Source organism: Microtus ochrogaster, unplaced genomic scaffold, assembly GCF_000317375.1.
Source record: "Microtus ochrogaster isolate Prairie Vole_2 unplaced genomic scaffold, MicOch1.0 UNK16, whole genome shotgun sequence".
Classification (NCBI taxonomy): domain Eukaryota; kingdom Metazoa; phylum Chordata; class Mammalia; order Rodentia; family Cricetidae; genus Microtus; species Microtus ochrogaster.
The window spans coordinates 1,639,110-1,644,568 of record NW_004949114.1 but is presented as its reverse complement, the minus strand read 5'-3'; the positions used below and the strand labels follow the sequence as shown (position 1 = coordinate 1,644,568).

Genomic DNA, 5,459 nt, shown 5'->3' with positions numbered 1-5,459 from the left:
AGAGAGAGAGAGAGAGAGAGAGAGAGAGAGAGAGAGAGAGAGAGAGAGAGAGAGAAGGCAGGGCAGTGAGATCCTGGAAGAACCCTCAGGCTCCGACCCACCCAAGTAACTGGGGTGAAGGTCAGCTGGGAAATCAACTGTTTCTCTCCCCACTCTGGGATGGGTTTGGGCAAATACATTAAATTAAATTGGTTCCCAGGGAGACGTGGGGGTGGACAAGAAAGTCATTGGGTGATATGAGACTCACAAGGCTATGCATGCATGGGACTCACAAAGCCACTGGGGCTTGGGGCTGCAGCTCAGCCTGTCTGGGGCTGGCTTAGCTTGCATGAAGCTCCGGGCACAGTTCCCAGCACCGCTTAAACCAGGTGTGGTAGCACACACCTCTAATCCCAACATTTCAGAGGTGGAGGCCTGAGAGTCAGGACCTGAAGGTCACTCTTGGGTACACGGAGAATTAAAGACCCCCCTGAGATAGATGAGAGCATTTCTCAAAACAAACAAAACCAAATGCATTTTAGGCCTTTAGGCCAACCTGGGCTACATGAAACCAAGTTGGGTTTTTGTTTTGTTTTGTTTTTTTTGAGACAGGATTTCTCTGTATAGCCATAGCTGTCCGGAACTTGCTCTGTAGACCAGGCTGGTCTTGAACTCGAGAGATCTGCCTGCCTCTGCCTCCCGGGTGCCACCACCACCACCTGGCCAAGACCAAGTTTTAAAATAGAAGAGACCCATCACTCTGAATACTAACTAAAAGGGATTTTAAAAAGAACACACCAGATCCTATTTGTCATGATGACTGTGACCTGCCAAGGCTCCCCTTGAGGGAAGCAGGGGTGCCGTGAGGGTGGGGTGGAGCTCAGTACAAGGGGTGGGGGTCCTGTTCCCGGGCACACAGGACCCCAGCATTGGACAGCAAGATGCACTCAGCACCCTTCCCCCAGGATCCTGTGGCTTTAGGCTCTGGGGTCCCCCACTGACTCTGTGCAGTGCTAGCTCCTCGGCCAGCATGCCACATGCTGCCCCCTGGAGGGCAGAGGCGTCACCGTTAGCTCTCCAACAGAGGCTGGGTCCTCCAGCAGAGGCTGGTTCCACCTCAGGTACAGCTAATGTCTGCAGCGAATAGGCATGTTTACGAGCCTACTGATCTGGAAAAAGAGAATGAAAAAACAGAGGCAGGGGAGGGGCCTGGGGCAGGGCAAGGCCAGGGCTGTGCATCACCAGGCTTGGGCTGTAGCCCCTCCCTCCCCAGGGCGGTCCTACTCTTCTCCTTCCTCTCTCTTGGCCTGTATAGAGCCTATGCCTCTGGCAGAAGCCCCAGATACGTGGCTCAGTACAGGATGAGGAGCGCAAAGAGGACAGGACACTCAGGGCAGCGGCTGCAGGCCCGCTGCCCCAGCCCCACCTGCCTGGAGGTTGCTGGCTGTTCTGAGAAATTGCAAGAAGCATCAAGGTCTTATTGGTGGCTCAGTCTCTGTTTGGGAGGCTACGTGGCTGCAGAACCCTCAAGGCAGTTCTCGGTCCATGCAGTGCTTTTCAGCCCTTCCTTCCTCCCTCCGGTGTTACTGGCAGTCTGGCTAATCTAGATTGGCAGATAAGCTCCCTGGTCTTTGGGCATCTTGGCCCCCTGGGTTTTCCACATCTGTGACCACATGTCTTTTTTTCTTTTTCCTGAGACAGGATTTCTCTGTAGCCCTGGGCTTCCTGGAACTCAGTCTGTAGACCAGATTGGCCTCAAACTCTCAGAGATCCACCTGCCTCTGTCTCTGGAGCGCTGGGATTAAAGACGCACGCCACCACTGCCTGGCCACGTGTCCTCTTTGAGTGAGAACTCCAGCCGTATTCCACCCCGGTCAACTGTGACAGCACCTGCAAAGGACCTGTTTCCAAATAAAATCACATCCGTAGGCACGTGGGCTAGGCTCCCAATATATCTTTTGGAGGGCACAGTTTATCCCAGGGCATAACCCAACAGGTGTCAGCACTGCTATGGGGTTGCTCCTGCAGTTCTCAGGGTCCACACTGACTCGGGACTTTGGTTCCTGGGCACCATGGCCAGCCTTCTCACCACCACCTTGTGCCTCACAGAAAACCTCCCTCCCCATAAGGACGGTGCCCACAACAAGATGCCCAGTATGAGGGTATTTAATGTCCTGGCCTCACCTTTACCTCCCTCAGAGCCTCAGTTTCTCCACCCTGGCCCAAGACTTAGGCTCTGTCCAACCATCTTCCCTGGCTAGGCCACAGCATCTCTCTATCCAGTAACTACTGTCCCTTGAGGGACTCTGATGACAAGGCCCTCATCATACTGACCTCCTGCCCACCTGTGTGCAGCTGAGAGGGTTCAGCTCCCAGAAGCACCTGAGCCGCGGGTGCTATTACGGCGACACCAGACAGCTTATGTGGCTGTAGGTTTGAGACCAGACAGGGTGCCTATTAAGACCCTGTCTCAGAAAACCAAACCACTGGGATTGGAGAGAGGACTCAGTGGCTGAGAGTAACAGTTGCTCTTGCAGAGGACCCGGTCTCAGTTCCCAGCACCCACGTGGGAGCTCATAGCTGTCTGTAACTCCAGTTTGCAGGGCATATGATGCCCTCTCCTGGTATCCGCAAGCACCAGGCATGCATGTGGTGCACTTACTATTCATGTAGGCAAAATGCTTCTACATTTAAAATGATTTTTTTTTGATTTAATAAAGTTTTATTTTTCCAAAAGTACAGCTGATTGAAACTGTTCATGCATCTTCACCAGCAGCTGGGGCATCTCCACCCTTTGTGTTTCTGGTGTAAATTACTTGGGCTCTGTGCTTTGAAACCAGCTTGATAAGCCCTTTACTAAGGAGCTCCTGAAGAGCTGCCCTGGCCAAGGAACCGCGAATCTTCAGTCTCTCAGAGACCACGGCTGGAGTAATAAGTTTATAGTTGGGCACTTCCTTACAGAGTTTGTCGTATGTAGTCTTGTCAAACAGGACTAGATTGTTGAGCTTGTCCCGAACTTTGCCTTTGGACCACTTCTTCCTTTTGGCCTTGCCACCGGACTTATTTACTGGGTCTTTGTCTTTTTTGGCCGACTTTCCGGCATCTTTCTTCTTCTTGTCATCCTTGGGCGGCATGATGAAGCTCGGAGAGTGGCGACAACCACTGCAGCCTCCCTAAGATCCAAAATGATTTTTTTTTAAATTAAAAAAATCAAGAAGCTGAGAAGATGGTTGTCAGCGAAGTGCCTGCATGAAAACCTGAGCGTGGATCCCCAAACTCATGTAAAACTTTAATAGGTAGTAACATGTGTCTATCACCCCAACCCTGGGGAGGTAGAGGTAGGAGGATCACTGGAGCTTGCTGACCAGTCAACCTGGCTGAATTGGTAAGCTCCAGGTCCAGCGAGAGACCCTGGGCCTCCAGACAAGGTGGAGCGTAAGAGACAAAGTCACCCAACATTAACCTCTGGCCTCCACAAATGTGCACACATGCACCTGTGTGCAGACATACACACCACCACATACACAACCAATCAGATAAGAACCAGGCGTTCCATCACCCTCGAGGTCGCTTCATGGACCCCTATTGGCTCTTACTTTGCGGTCTTAGCAATTCTGTCAGCAGCCAGATGGTGGTGGCACAAGCCTTTAATTCCAGCCCTCTGAAGGCAGATACAGGCAGATGACTCTGTTGGTGATAACAAGAAAGGAAACTGCCTCTGTCTTCCTCTGAGCAAGGACAGAGCGGTTAGCATTGGTCCATTTTTTGCCTTCATTCTGTTTTCTGTTTTATCTATTTAAAAAATTTTAAGACTGGGTCTCATTTAGCCCAGACTGGCCCCAGACTCAATGTGTAGCTGAGGATCCTGCGCTGAGATTAGAGGCATCCATCAGCATGCCTAGTTTCTGTAGTGCTAGGGACAGAATCCAGGGCGCCATGCATGTTGGTAAACTATCCACCAACTGAGCCACATCCCCAACCCCCATCAGTCTGTCTTTGTAATTCACATTCTCCAAGCTCCTGCTGGGTGCCAGGTCTGCAACCTGGCAGAAGGCCCAGAGGTGGAAATGCCACCTGTCCCTACCCAGGCTCCAGTGGGCTGCAAGAGAAAGACATTGTATCAGTTAAAGAGTGAGCCTACAAGGCTGGAGAGATGGCTCAGCGGTTAAGAGCATTGCCTGCTCTTCCAAAGGTCTTGAGTTCAATTCCCAGCAACCACATGGTGGCTCACAACCATCTGTAATGAGGTCTGGTGCCTTCTTCCAGCCTGCAGGCATACACACAGACAGAATATTGTGTACATAATAAATAAATAAATATTAAAAAGAGTGAGCCTACAGAGCCACAGGCCTCATGACCTCTGATATGTACGCTGAGGCCAATTGCATGTTCTGTCTGCAGCTCACAAGGCAAGTTCTGCAATGGGGTGACAAGCCAGGGCACGAGGGACAGGTGCCACCGGCAAAAAATACAACACAGCCTCAGCAGAGGACCTCTTGGTGGGGTCTGCCCACATTGCAAATGTTCATGACATCAAGTTAGACACTCAGAAAGACATCGTGCAATAGAGCATCATGACAGAAACACGTGATGGCACACAAAACTGCTCACCTTCAATCCCTAGGAAGAAAGAGAAAGAGGCTGGGGTCCCAATGACCTAACTTCCTCCCAATAGGCCTCACCTCTTTTGTTGGTTTGTAGGTTTTTTTGTTTTGTTCTTCGAGACAGGGTTTCTATGTGTAGCCTAGGCTGTCCTCTGTGGACCTGACCTCGAATGTGGCCAACGCATGCGGTACCACCTCCCAGCTAGGCCTCAACCCTTAAAGGTTCCAGCACTATGTTGTAGCGCCACCCTTTGGACTGACACAGGGTCCCTGTAGGGGAGGGGGACACTCAGAGACAAATCATAGTGCAACCAACACCCTGGCTGAGGTAGGCCAACAGTACTAGGGACTGAGGGTGGGGTGTCTAAAGGCGGCTAGAGGTGAAATAGGATCCTCAGATTCTCGGGGTCTTCGGGGCATAGGCTTTTATTTTTCACCAGGGTGTGGCAATTGGCTTCTAAACAGCTGCTATTGCGTTTATAATCGAGGGGGAAAATGGGATTTGAAAAGAAATGCTAGGGCGAGCAAAGGAACAGACACACAGCTCTAGAAGGAGCCTGCTGGAGATCAGGAGAGGTGTGGCCAGCTCCTGTCCTATCTCCTGGGGATTAGGGTATGGGACTTGGTTGGACACGTATGAGGGTGGAGCCCTCGGATCCTTGGGGCACTGGAGTTTGTCATTCTCAGGCAGGGCTGCTGGTGTGAGCTGCCCACGTCCTCAGCTCCAACCCAACAGGCAGGCTTGCGTGTGGGGTGATCCATTCTTCCGCTGCGCGGGTGCCCTGCGACCCCGCCCCAGGTGGACCGGGAGAGGCCGGGCTCTCCCGAAGAGGCCGCTCCCTGACCGCGCCGCTGGGGGCCGCCCGCGGGCCGTGC

General features: G+C 52.2%; 1 pseudogene; it reads right to left on the bottom strand.

Annotated features, from left to right (window-relative positions):
* Window positions 1-2,678: 2,678 nt before the first annotated feature.
* Window positions 2,679-3,142, bottom strand: LOC101982438 (annotated as a pseudogene).
* Window positions 3,143-5,459: the final 2,317 nt, after the last annotated feature.